The 11707-nt window shown below is 44.4% G+C and overlaps 2 long non-coding RNA genes across 2 annotated transcripts; one reads left to right on the top strand and one right to left on the bottom strand.

The window, feature by feature from the left end:
* The first annotated feature begins 313 nt into the window (after positions 1 to 313).
* Positions 314 to 7201, top strand: LOC123384872. Its single transcript, XR_006596579.1, has 3 exons — positions 314 to 426; positions 6569 to 6731; positions 7017 to 7201. It is a non-coding gene; the product is annotated as an uncharacterized LOC123384872 (long non-coding RNA).
* A 236-nt stretch (positions 7202 to 7437) lies between these two features.
* LOC123385211 lies at positions 7438 to 10949 on the bottom strand. Its single transcript, XR_006597407.1, has 2 exons — positions 10820 to 10949; positions 7438 to 9158 (listed from the first exon to the last, which is right to left on the bottom strand). It is a non-coding gene; the product is annotated as an uncharacterized LOC123385211 (long non-coding RNA).
* Between the last annotated feature and the right edge of the window lie 758 nt (positions 10950 to 11707).

Raw genomic sequence — 11707 nt, 5'->3', positions numbered from 1 at the left:
CTTCAGGTGAGCGTGGGAGCTAACGGGGAGGTGGCAGAGAATATTAATGAAATGAAATAAGAGCGCTACAGAAGATTTTCTTACCAGTTGTCCCCCCATTTGTGTATGAAATTTGCAGATGCACACAGCAATATTGCAACCTAATCCCTTGGCAGCTGAAAAGGTACTTTCAGGGGGCTTTTCCCTTTTCTGCAGGCTGTGACGCCTGAACACTCTCGCGGACCCATCGGAGAGTCACCCGGGATGCTCTCTGAGGCTGAAGAATGAATAGCCCTGCTGACCCCAGCAGTCTTCAGCCACCACCTCTGTGGGAAAGGACACCGCCCGCCGCGCCCCCTGGGCTGGAGGTGCCAGGCCCGTGCGAGTGTTCGCGCTCCCACCATCTCTACCGGTCCAGGCACAAGCAACAGCTGTGCCTGCCAGCAGGTAAGAGCCTTTCTTTTGTAGGCTGCTGGAGGTCACTTTCAGAAAAAGCCACAGCGAAGTGCAAACACCTTTCCAAAGGTCTCAGCTACCTGGAATGCAGGCATCAACGCCCTGCTGATTTATCCATTCCTTTGATGATCAAATAAAGGGAAGCCCAGCTCCCCGCTGTTTGATGTACGCCTCCATCCAGGCTTTTAGGGCTGTGCGAACCCGGGGGCGTCCTCGATGACTCACCCACTCCCCGCTTCCCAGTCCCCGCGAGTCTGCGAAGGTACAGTGACTATTCAGTGGTTGCCGGTGGCGGCGGGCTTTTCCTGCGCGTTCTGTTTCTTGTTCTCAAGATCTATTTACGCAAATTACTTCTTCCTTTCATTAACTAACCGGGCTTTGTTTTCTTTTCTCTATACCAACCACGCACACATTCAGTGCCGGAGAACCAGTCAACGTTTTGTGTTCTTATTTATTTTTATTCCTGATGAGGCGGGTTCAAATCAAACAACAATGTCAGAGAAAATAATCAAACAGGTCACGGTGCGCTTTTTGCCTTTTTTAAAAAATTATTATTATTATTATTATTATTATTATTATTCGAGTTTCTCTTTGCATATCTTTTTAAATCCTCTTTGCATCAGGGGCAATTAAATGAGTATCCTTGCACGCAAGTCAGAGTACAAGCTGGCAAGGAGGCCCGGCCAAACCCCTGGATCCCGAAAGCCTCCTTGTCCTGGTGTTAAAAGGGCAACTTTCCTTCCCACGGAAGGGAAGGCTTTCAGCTGAGAAAGAGAGAGGGACTGAAAGACCTTCCAGCAGAATCAGCCACTGTCTGCAGAAACCTGGCCAGCTCTGGCTGACCGTGAGAAGCTGCTAATTCTTCCCTAGGCAACACTTATGTCCCCTGAGGGGTGGAGGAGAGTGAGATCCCAGGTAGAGGGACGGTCCAAACAGGGATGCTGATGAAAACAGAAAATCCCCTCTGTCACCAGGGAACATGGCCTGCTTTTTGTTTTGAAGCTGGCCTCGTGTCACTGAAGATTCACGGGGCCAAGATTCCTTCGGGGACACTAAAAATATTGAATTGTTGACCTCATAGCTTGAATAATGACCAACGTTAGTCGACAGTGGCACGGAGTGCCCTTCTCCCCAATACCACACATGTGGAAATGGGCCTGTGAGGGGAAAGAAATGGTGGGTCCTGTCTGCTATTTAGTGCCTCTGGCGCATTGTAGAAGGACTGGGGAAAGGGAGGCAGTGTGATTTAAACCACACGTAATCAAGAAACCTCTTAGGTGACAACAAGAGAGGTTCCAACCAGGTGGCCGGGACTGTGCCCTATGCTTTTATTTAAAAGCACATTCTCTCAGTGTACAGCCCAAAGTGAGTTCTAAGGCACACCTAACCCTCCCTGCTAGAGTGAAAGCTCCAGGAAAGGTTTTTGTTCTTTGTGAACTGCTGCGTCCCCAATGCCCGGACCCGTGGGCATTCAGGAGCTAGTTGTCGACTGAATGATAGAACAATGGAAGTCCTCCCCGCCTACAAACACGCACGCACGCGGCAGCCCCCCCCCCCCCCCCCCCGCCCAAGGATCAGACGGATTTGCAAATCATGACCAGTGAAAGCAAGAAGACCAGGCCACCCAGGAAAATAAATTCGGCCTCGACAACACCTTCACCTACTCTTTTATTCATAAAGAGGAGCGAAGTCACACCTGGGGTGCGCAGGGCAGTGAGCGCTTCTAAGGATCCTTCCTTGGGTTCTTAGAAGAGATCCTGCGAACTGGGGGCGCCGAGGGAAGGCGCCGTAAACATTCGCTTTGTAAAAATTAAGTTCATAAACGCCACGCTGCAGGGCTTTCAAACTGCCGTCTACCTAAAAGAAATCTATTCATTCAAAATGCAGCTGATGCATGGGCTTTGGAAACGGCTCTCGCGAGAGGATTGTTGCTCTTGGCCTTTCCTCTGGAGACTCTCACCCGGCTCCCCTCCGCTGGGTGCTTTCGGAAAGGAAAGGGAATGGCCCGTGGCGAACGTCCCCGTTGTCTGGGTCGCTCACAGACCAGACCAGATCAGACAGCTGCCTCTCCCACCGCAACACCGTAGGAGATGCCGGCGATTGGTGCCGGCGGCCCCCTGCACGGCCCCCGTCACAGTCATCACACCCCCTGCCCTGGCTACTGACGGGGGCCATGCGCAGCTGCCATAATGTGTATAAAAGAATCTCAGCCAGACGTTGGTTTCCTCCGCTCTTGGAATGCTTTTTGGCAGATCCTCCACGTTTTCCAGGTCTCTGGGGAGTCTGAATGTACACTTTCTTTATTTCGGACTAGATTCCAAAGTGTTAACGGGATTGGGAACTTCCCACACTACCTGTCCGCCTCCCCTTTCAGCCGTCGGGGAGCAGGGGTGAGCGCCCTGGCAAACGCGCGCCTTCCTCCCCGCGCGCGGGCGAACCGCTTTCGGGACGAGCACGGTTCACACCGTCCCTAGGTTGTGTGCTGCCTGACACCGGAGCGGCTGATCTGGCCAAACTGAGCTGCTGCGGACGCCAGCTTTGGTGCGTCCCCAGGACGGACGCCGGGTCCGTGCGGGTGCGCTGAGGTCGCAGCGCGTCCCAGGCTCCCCGACTGCGGGGTCGCTTTTTTTTTTTTTTTTTTTTTCAGAGCCCACAGAAGCATCCCCTCATTGGGGTCCGTCCCTGGCACCTGTGGGGAGAGGAGCGGGCGAAGCAGGGCCCGAGTTGATGGGGGGGTTTTCGAGGGAGAGGAATTGGAAAATGGGTGAACGCGTCTGCTGACCTTGGGTTATTCCGCTTGGAGGCTGATCGCCAGAGAGGTCGGGTGGTTTCGGTCCCGCAACTCATTTGCTCGGATCGATCCTGGCGCTAGTTACGGGTGTTAAAGTAGTACGCGGGTGGGGCAATTCATTAGGCCAGAAATGGATTAGTTGTTTATTATCTATAAACATTCCAACCGCAGCAACCAATCATAAAACCGCGGAAGGGCCTATAAAGTCGTGCGGCGGCGAAGCCTCCGTGTGGGCAGGGAGGGTTCAGCAGTGGTGCCCGGTGATAGAGCATCCGTTACGGAAGGAGAGAGAAGGAAGAGGGTGAAAGTCAGCAATAAAGCCATTTGTCGGGAAATACTTTCCTCGACTGGGAACCGCGAGTTCTCCAAGTTTAAGGGCGTGGAGGGGGAACTTGGGGTGCGTTGGCAACGGGTGGTGAGAGGCAGGAAGAAATAAGGAGTAGGGGAACAACAGTGGGTCGTTAGTGAGGTTGATACCAGCAATAAAAGCTATTGATTAAGTGGGGACAGCCATTTAGTCTTAGGTTCTTGGTGAAATGCTTAATCACCAACCATGAAAGCAGCCTAATAATCTTTTATGGAGGGAAAACAAGCTTAAAACTGGCCGCTCTCTAGCAGGAATTCACTTTTGAGGATGGGTGATATGCTTTTTAAATTCTCATTTGGGATAAAACCTTTTCTAATAGGAGTCCGTCTCAATTAAATACTGCTTTAAAATGTGAAGTCTGGTAGTTGTCGTTAAATTTCTTCAGGTACATCTTACAACAAGCCTTAAACTCTCATTGCTTGTTTAATATTTTAATATGTTAGGAACGATGATCCAATAGTTACACTGGCTGCCAAATAACGAATTCAAGTATGTTGTTGTCAATTTCATTCAGAACCTATGGCTTCGAAATCAAGTTGTTGGTAAACATATTGCTTTGAAAACTTTTTAGGAGTAAGTTTGAGAAGATAGTGACATATAGACACACACCTCAAAGGTTTTCTTATTTCTCAGATTAAAAAAAAAAATTATTGAACTGTAGCAATCCAAAAAGGGACATAAATCATAAGCAAAAAGCTTGAAATAATTTTTAAAAACGCTTCTTATGTAACTATCTAAATAAAAAAATGGGGGGGGCGGGTTAACCCACATTCAGAAGTTCCCCCTCATTAAAAAAAAGGCCATTTATTAGATTTTTTATTTGGGGATATGTTGCTTTTAAATTGTTGCTCATCAAATGCTCAGATTTCTTTTCAGTTTCAGTATTGTGGATTTTTTTTTTTTCCTGGGGATTATCTTCTGGAAAATAAAAATAAAAACCCTTGGAGCTTTCCTGTGTTGAGCAGGGAACAAAAACAGGCTCCAAATCCATTTTCCCCCCTCTGGCAACAGGCACCCCTTCCCCCAGCTTTTCTTATTCCATGCTGAGAGACATAACAAACAAACGATTACATGTTGAAAAACACATCTGAAAACAGAAAGGTCACGTTACTACCGAGTCCTGGGGAACATTAATCTGGTGTTTGGAAAACAGTTGACAGTTGAAGGCTGAGGTTTCTCTCTTTTCTACTTTTCTACTTGGACTGGGAGAGAGACAGAGACAGAGACAGAGAAAGAGAATTTGAACGAGAAGAACAAGGGAGAGACCACTACTTTGTGGCCTCGTAAGAAATCAATGCTTTGGGGGCTACCAACAATCTAACCCAGATTTTTAAAAAATAAACAACAACAACAAAAAGGAAACTGGACAAAGAATCTGAAATGGCTCGTGTTCCCCTTTACTCAAAGCGTGGGGGGGGTGTGTGTGTATTTTCCTAAAATAATTAATGTGAATAGTGAGCAATAATCACGATAACGTCAAGCCCTGAACGCCTGAGGGTACAGTTTGCTGGACGAAAACCAGTCCCTTTTCTAATAGCTACAAGAAGGTGAAAGTTGATTGCCTGCCCACTTGCTCACTACAGCATTTCTCCAAGCCCGCGCCCACCCTCTTTGACCTTCATCTCTCCTAGTCCTCCCTCTTTGCAGGAATGCTTCCCCTCACAAAGATGGGTGCTGGTAATCCCTCGCCCAGAGGCCCAAGAGGCCAGGAGGCGAACTGGGTGTCTAGCACCCCGCTTATCTGAGATTGCCTGAGATTCCTCTTGTCTGAATTGTGAGGTAGCACGAGAAAAGATCTGAAGTTCATTCCTGGGAGGATAAGTGGAGATACCACATTGAAAATTATCCTGATAATTTGCAATGACAGCAAATGGTGACTCGTTCTTTACAGGCAGCCTTAGATCCTGTCATCTCTAAAGGAATAAATTTGAGAGGCAGGAGGGTGGAGGGGGTCAGGCGGGGAAAGGGGGAATCAAGAAATCAGGCAGCAGTGTTACCACTGCTTGATGTGACCTTGAGAATGTCACTTTAATGTTGATGGGCCCAGGGTTTCCCATGCACAGAATGAGATCTGGTGATGTGCTCTTGCATTCTCTGATTTTTGGACGATAATCAGGCCGTCTCGAGCAGACGCGATCTGTTGCTAGAGCCTTCTCGAAGCCCCGGCGCCTTTTGCGTGTCTGTACAAAGCACGTATTTGGGGTCAAGGTGACACGGCTGAAAAGATTTCTTTGGGGCAAATACTCCGGGTCCGGAAATTTCGCGCGGAGCCCCCGGGCAGTTAACCTGCCTCCGGCCGGCGTGTCCAGGGCGTGCGGGATCGCTCTGCACCCTCCGTCCGGGCTGACAGTAATTTATGCGCTGGTGACACAAGTCGGCCGTAAACCTGGACGGTTAGGCTGTATTTGGGAGCTGCGGCAGAGTTAACGCAGGACTGCTCAGCCCAGGGGACGGATACCTGCACACCTTGCCGCAACCTCCGCACCCGACGCTCTGCAGCTCCACAGCGAGATGGCAGCTTTTCCTGCTAGCTTGGATTCAATTTCAAACCCCTCGGTTAATTGAAAAGTATATGCGTTCTTTGACCTGTCTGGCCCGCGGGCCTCCGGGAACTCTAAGCTGAGGCTGGCGGGGGTCCTGGGGGCCGCGCGCCAGCAGAGCCCGGGTGGGGGTCGGGGGGGCAGCGGTCGAGAAGCCAGGGCGCGTGCAAATCCGAGACCCGCACCCGGTCGGTGGGAACAAAGCGCCCTAGAGTTCAATGTGAATCGCCTTGCTAGCGGGGGTGGGGGACGGGCCTTCTGCCTTGGGAAAGAATTATCCCTGATCATTTATTTTAAGACGTGAACTTCTCCACAACCCACCAGCGACTGCGGCCGTAGCCCCAGCGCCAGGCAAGCGGCCAAACTGCGCTCTCCACGAAGGAGCGAGACTGGTTCCATCCGGTTACAAATACACTTTTTTTTTTTTTTTTAAAGCAATCAGATCCCAGAGCGCCTCTCTCGCCTTTCACGGTTCTCAGCAGGGTGCCTCACCCGAGCAGGCGGCGTCCGAGTAAACGCCTCCTCCAGGCAGTCCTCGGGTAACAGGCCAAGGAGAAAACTGTGACCAGGACCGTGAAAGCTGACTTGACCTTTTCAGGTTCGTTCCCGTTTGTTTCCTAGCCCAGCAGTTCAAACATTTATTTTTAAACTGTCTCCAAACAAAACACAAAACTTAGAAAGATTGCAAAGAATTAAACTGAAGTCGGGCACCAGTGTTTTGGATTTTCCCTTGAGGCAGAGTTGGGGGGGGGGAGGGTACTACCCCCTTTGCAGTTTCTATTTCTTCCCACTTTGTGATCTACTTGGTGCCAGGAAGCTACGCGGACATGGTCTTGAAACGGCATGGGACGCAACACGTGTCTCGCGTTCCTTTTATTGTTAGGTCCCCGAACACCATCTCGACCCCCACTGCCCCGCCTCGTTGAAAAGCGGCCTGTGTCTGGGCATCAGGCCCTGCAGTAGGAAGACCTTACATGAAGGATGCCTTAAGTGTTCCTCGTTGGTAAGATCCCGGAATCTTGGAGGCATTTAGCCTTGTTCTCTACTTGCCTCTTGTTTTTATCACACCGTCCCCCCCCCGCCCCCTCCCCACACCTGTACGTGTAGCCAGTGGCCCGGGGAGGTAGCTGCCCAAGGCTACGAATCCCCTCGCCCTCCCCTCGCAACACACTCAGAATCTCCTAAGGCCACGCGACATGCCTAGTTCTGGTGACAGTCTGTTAAGATGCTAAGATCTATCAGTGGTTCTGCTCTACAAAGCCTGAAAGGAGACAACCCTCTCCCATTCATAAATATGACTCCAATTGTGTCAAAGACTTTGAGTGATCTTTTAATTCCGTTTGGAATCTCCCGTGGCACACTTGAGATTCAGAAACAGGTCGGGGATGCTTTGTGCTAGCCACATGCCAGAGCACCCTTAAAGCGAAAAGAAGAAGGAACTAAAAGTTTTTAGAAAGACACACGTAACATTTAAGATAACCATATCGAAAATGTCCACCTAATTTTTAAGAGTTATATGCATAGCTATAATGAAAAAATTACATTGCCAATTTAATAAAATGTATTTTAGTCGTTTGCACAGATTTCCTACATTGATGACGTTTTGTTGTAAAACTTTGCAGAAAAAAGTATTGCTTCCCTATCAAATTACAACACTATGGCAGCAGATAGTATATTTGACTTTTAAAAATACACAGTTATTTCATTTATTTATTTATTTTTTAATATCACTCCTTGTCAAATTGGCTAAAGTACAGTGTGCAAAGTGCATACACAGTTATTTTAAAATGAAATGTTTTAGCTGCTGGCACAGACATAAAACACTAAAAGCATGGTTATATTTTAGAAATTATCATAATGCATTCCCCTCGATGAAATCAGAATTTATCCCATTTAAGCCAAGAAAGAACAACTAACTCTTTGGGTTAAATAATCTTTTCTTCTTAATTCCTAGACATGGTTTGGCAAGCAATACATGAATATTTGCAAGAAATCATTAAAAATCAATATGAAAATGCTGTATAATCTTCCTTGTAAAACATAACTTAAATAAATTTTATATCTGACCATATGAAACGCCCACCTATACATTTTACACTTTTATGAAATACAGTTTACTTGTGCCGTATTTATTTTGTAGCAGAATGGAAGGGTTGTTGTTTAGTTAAACAAATATTGTAATCACCTATGTTGATTTATTTTTCTCTTTTAAAAGGCTCCCTCTCAAAAGAGGGATGGTTTGTTTAAGCAGAAAATGTTATCAAAGTATAAAATCTAAAGTAATTAATTATTTGAAAGCACTTTGAAAACTTTAGAGATTATATTTCTTGGACTTTCTCTTCTGTCTCTCTTCCATAATTTACAAGTGTGAATATTTGGGTGACCTTCATGGTCTTTCCCCACATAAACTGTGCATATTAGGCATGAAAATTAATTTTGAAACTCCTATTTATTTAAAAAATGTTACATATCATTACTGCAAGGTGAGTAAACTAAATGTAGAATTTCTCTTCCGTCACCATGGTGAAGCAAATATAAGTAATGCTATATTGTTGATGTTCAAAGGTAAAACCTCTCGGCCTGTGAAAAATCACCTACCTACCTCCTTTTGATGTTTCAAAAAATGTACATTGAATTATTTGGACAGGCTCTCTATATGATCTGTGTCCTCATTGGCTTTATTCATAAATATCGAAATTATGGAGATAGCTTTATTTCAAGTAAATAAGCTCTAAGAGAGCTTATGAGCACAAGCATAAAAGGAAAAGACATCTTTACTACATATTCACACCCTAAACTTTCTATCCTCAATGTAGCAGAAATAATCCTTTTATTCTATTAAAATGGTCACTAACCTTATAATGATAAAAGAATGTTTTCATTTTTTACCTGAAGGAGTCTTGTCAACGTAACAGGAACTGAAATTGTGTGTGTGTCCCATGTTGTCTATTACAGGACAGGGCTCTGTACTGTTTTGCCTTTGTGAAGGCTGGAGTAACAATGTATGACTATTGCCTCCTGGGACCTGTATGAAAATAAAAGATAGATTGCTGGTTCAAATAAATGCTATAGACCTTGACCTGGGGATATAGCTGAGAAAGGCAAGTAATTCCACATACACTAAAAAATAATTAAAATGGTATTCTAAACTTGTTTTTCTTGTGTATGTTATTTTACATGTGCATGTGAATGTTAGTTACACTCAGTTACACAGAGAGGTAAGAAATAATTGTCCCTATAAAATGTTACTTAAACCCCCTTTTGTCCCCCTAGAAGGGCAAAAATACCTTAGAAAGCAATTGCATTACAACTTCCATTTTCAAAGTCTTTGAATCTTGCATATTTTAATTCGTAACATAGCTTTATCATTCTAAAAAAAAAAAAAGTAGGCTTCTTCAAAGATGTCATTCTAAATGTATTGGCAAGTTACGTATGTAAGGTTGTATTTCCTATTGACTGGGTCAAAATGAAGTCATTGCTTTGGACTTAATATTTATTTGGATTTGTGTGCATGTTGTTTAAAACTATGAACCCTGTAGAGAGTTTCAATTCTATGCAACATAAATGAATTTTATATAAGGAATATAGAGTTGCAGGTAAAAAATGATTTATATCTCAACAATACATTATTGTGTTAGGCTATTGTCAAAGATCAGCTTGATTTGAAAACAAATGATTAAGTTCTTTTAATGAACCGCTAGCATACTGCTATATGTTATATGTATATATATTTTGCTGATTTTAGAATGGAATATAATCCTCTGGAGAAAGAAATTTGAGGTAGATTACCTAATGAATTTTTTTCTGGCTCAAATTTTAAGATGCTGAAACATAGGCATATGCTTTGCTTTTTAAAACATCTCCAAAAAAAAGGCTCAAAATCAAAAAGACATTAGAGGAATATTCTATTTAAAAAATTATGATCATTACTGTATTTTTTAAAAGCACCAATCTTTACGCCAGGAGAAATATGTTTAAGAGTCGCTAACACTTTAGGCCCAGTGGAGTGGAAACATGGAATGCTATTCTGAAAAAAAAAAGCATATACACACATACATATATATATACATAGATATATGTATATATACATATACATATTCATATGTATGCATATATACTTTTTTAAAAAAGAGAGCTGAAAGGGCTTCATAATTTGGGGCAACAGAAAAAGGGAATAGTGAGCATCACAGCCCAAAGCAAGAAGAAAACCAGTCGTGGTTTTAAGACAAAGGCAAAAGGGCATTTTCCAGGGTAGATTTAGTTTTATTTGGAGCAGTTGGGGTGGAAGAGTAGATACATCTCTAACCTGACAATATAGAATCCACCATTTACTTTTGAAATAATTTGGAACTTCCAATTTAGTTAGGAAACTCATGTCACCAATATCATACTGTAACTATATTTTAAATTACATTCTCCATAAGAATAGTCTTTAGGGGCGCCTGGGTGGCGCAGTCGGTTAAGCGTCCGACTTCAGCCAGGTCACGATCTCACGGTCCGTGAGTTCGAGCCCCGCGTCGGGCTCTGGGCTGATGGCTCAGAGCCTGGAGCCTGCTTCCGATTCTGTGTCTCCCTCTCTCTCTGCCCCTCCCCCGTTCATGCTCTGTCTCTCTCTGTCCCAAAAATAAATAAAAACGTTGAAAAAAAAATTAAAAAAAAAAAAGAATAGTCTTTAAATGGAGTTACCTCCGATTATTTTTTGATCATCTACTGAGTATCAGGCACTGTTCTAGGAGCACCAATGAACAAAACAAACAAAATCATTGCCCTAGGTAGTTGGGCAATTCTTTCTGGTGAGTATGGAAATCGACAGTTGGGGGTGGGGGCGGGAGCGGCGGGTGGGGGGTGGGAGTGGGGAGGAATCCTGTAGTTTTCACGTTGTCCACTAGGTGGCAAAATGTGCAAAACTGACCACAAGGAGGAGCAAACTTTGGTGCAAAGGATAGAGTATTTCTATGAAAATTTCCACCATATTTTGCTTGAAACGTCTCTTTTTCAGCATTACAAATAATAGCTAATTGTCAAAAAACATTCTGTGTTCAGTTTACAAAGCATTCCTTACTAGGGGCTCATCATTTCAAGGAAAGAATACAGCCAGCTGCATTCCATAGAAGTCTGTCTACAAGATCCCCTAGCTTATCTAAAGAAATTTTGCTATTTCCCTTCCCATACTTCTCTGTACTCCTAGGTTTGTGGTTTATAGAAATCTGCCTAAGGATCTGAACATCTGGTTTTGCATAGGGTCCCACAAAGCCTTGGGTCAGTTTTTTCAAATTTACATAGGTAAACTTAGGTATCATACTATGATTGCAAATTTGGGGAGTTATTGTCCAAAACATTAACATATTGGAATAACATCCATGTTGATGAGTAATCAAACATATATGCCAATATGTACATACATGCAATCATGCATTTATTTTGTTTTCAGAGACCCCTTAAATGAGACCTCACACTTAATAGTGAAGATTTAATGTTATTTCATTTAGTCAGATCTCTTCTTTGGGATAGAATTAAGACATTATTCCCAAATGAAATTAGATCTTTGTCATCTTTAGATCTCCTAAAGAGATA

This window comes from Felis catus, chromosome B1 (genome assembly GCF_018350175.1).
Source record: "Felis catus isolate Fca126 chromosome B1, F.catus_Fca126_mat1.0, whole genome shotgun sequence".
NCBI lineage: Eukaryota > Metazoa > Chordata > Mammalia > Carnivora > Felidae > Felis > Felis catus.
Note: the sequence above shows the minus strand (reverse complement) of the source record. Positions and strands in the feature narration are given on the sequence as shown.